This window comes from Metopolophium dirhodum, chromosome 1 (assembly GCF_019925205.1).
Source record: "Metopolophium dirhodum isolate CAU chromosome 1, ASM1992520v1, whole genome shotgun sequence".
NCBI classification, from domain to species: Eukaryota; Metazoa; Arthropoda; class Insecta; order Hemiptera; family Aphididae; genus Metopolophium; species Metopolophium dirhodum.
The window spans coordinates 120,599,608-120,602,424 of NC_083560.1; positions in this window are offsets into that span (position 1 = coordinate 120,599,608).

Consider the following 2,817-nt stretch of genomic DNA (forward strand, 5'->3'; position numbering starts at 1 on the left):
AAACAGAAAATCACGGTATCGAATCCCTGTAAGACAATTTACAAAAAGATTGTCGTCGTTGGTATAAAATTAAATGTAATACAATTATAGGTATCTAATGTAAGTTAAAATTATATTTATCAATTTGGTAGTCGTTGTATAAATCTATTTTTTATTTATAACTAGTATATTATTTTTGTGTTAATCCTTCTGTATAGCTAATACATTTTTATTTTTTAATGAAAACTGCAATGTTTGGATGTACTGAAGTAAATAAATTACAAAATTTGGCATGAAAAGATTCGTATTTGTAGGGAATTTGTAGAAACCCCATGCCGTTAAGTCTATCAAAGTTAATGGCCCCCTTTGCCTTTTACCAATTGAATAACGTCGGGAGTTGGAGTGTTAAGTGCGTACCTTAACACAAACGTAATCACTATGATCATGACGTTCTGATCTGACCGTTGTGGACAGGTTCGGTCCAGTTAAAAATATCGTCTTCTTTTTTTGGAACAGAGTATTGGTAATATAGGCTTCCGCAAGATAAAATTCCACCAGGGGTAAGATAAAAATTCAAAGGACTAATTAAAGTATATTTGGCTTGCTTATTTTGATATACCCTAACTCCTAATTAATGTATCCCTCTCTATTTTCATTTACCTATTGGCGATTGAAAGCTTATCAATTATCAGGCCGGCGGCGGTGGCTCTGTAACGGGGAACTAGTAAAATAACATATAAAATGATACACAGCGTCCACGTTACATCTTATCACTTTCAATCGTCAATAGCATACTATAATATTACTAGATAAATACATATATTTTTACTAACTATATGATATGCAATATACATTATGCATATGATACCAAATTAACAAATAACATACAGACATGGAGTTTAACAAGGGGGTCAACGGTTCCTTCCCCCATAGCAGCCACCAATGTGATGGACAGCGATATCTTCCACATTCGTGGGCCATGATGATTTGTTACGCAGCTCCCGTTTCGATGGCCAGTCTGCACGTCAATGTGCATACTGCTCATTGCTATATAATATATTAGAGCGGTATTTTTAAACGGATTAATCGAAAATCGTTTAATTGAATATCGGGTTGTAAAAAACACAATACAGTAGGTATTTTATTATTTTGTGAAAAGTAACCAACGGTGTTAATGTATTATAGGTAAGTATTGTTAGTGCCAAGCGACCATATAAATATAATTTGACTGTAAATTAAAACAAAACAAAGATGGGTAATAATAAATATTATTAAGAGGACATTTACAACAAAAGCGTATACGAAAACACGAGCTGTAACAAATTAGGAATGGTATAATAGAAAAAACCAGTGGCGCAGGTGACGTCGTCGTTGTCACGGTATATACCTGCCCCATAGAGTATACTCTATAGCAGGTGCTTAACACTTAAACACTTTTAAATAGTTTTAATGCTCCGCACTATGTATAAATATAAATTATATATATGTATAGTCATACTATATTATAGTTACGGTTGTCGATATTGTCTGCGCGTAGTAAAATAATAATAGTTTGTATTGTTATACACGGCCAGTCACAACAGCAAATACCTATAGGTACTAAATAGCTGCAAATCACCACGAGCCGTCGCAATAAATAATCGTGAAAAAAAAAAAAACCTATATAGAGGCAATCGTCGCCGTTGGGTCGTTACGCACGGCGATTACAATAAATTAGAGTATATAGACGTAATGTTATGTACTACAGGAATATGCACGCGGCGTTTATAATAAATACCAGCATATAATTAGTATTTTTTGTTTGTATTTTTCTTATGATAATTTACAAATTAGTAATTATATTACAAATTAGTAATTACTTACAGTAATTAGTCGTTTCCTATGATATATTGTGTATTAGTGTTGAATGACAATAATTATCGTTAACAGAATATTTACGTGTACATATGTATAATATAATGTATATTGTATATACCTATAATATTATCGCAACACGTCTTGAGCATTAAAAGCTAAACTTGACACGTAATACGTAACAAAATAATTATGTTCAGTTAAAATAATAAAATGCATTTGTGACCTATATACTTACCTATTAGAAACACAAAGAAAGGTGATTATCATAATAAATTACAGCCTTTAGGCATTAATCAGTTTATTGTATTTTTAATTATTTCCATTCGATTTATTATAATTTATAAATATTAAGATATGTAAGAATGTATTTAATATATTAAAGGTTTAAGTGTATAATAATATATTATGTACACCTTGTAATTATTATAATTATGGTTTTGTAAAAAAAAAAACCCAACAATTATTCAATAAAAAGGATTATATAGATTATAGTATTTTATAAATTCTCGATCTTCAAGTAAACCAATAACCAATATTACAATCCGTTTTAGTTATAATATTAAACAGGTACCAGAAAATATTTACTATTCATAACCTTTTTTGGGATAGGTCGATTCTCATTTTAATCGATTTAAAATACTTACTTTTATTCGAATTCATCAATATTTTTATCATAATTAAAGTTTTTTTTTGTTAGTTCGTCAAATCACTTTAAACAATAGCTATCAGCTATGTGAACAAATTTGAATAAAAACAAATACCTACTGATTTAGCGACCAAACAATTTTTTAATTTGAAATAGTTAATATGCCATAGTACTATAAGGTTGGCTGTTAGGTTAAACTGTTATAGTAGGTTCCCTATTGCCTATGGGTTACAATGTTACATCATGTTTCTAACGTCTTTTACAATTATATAATATAGTCAAAATTACTTATTGTACCACATTATTCAATTGTTGTACAGCTTGTTTTATTTTAA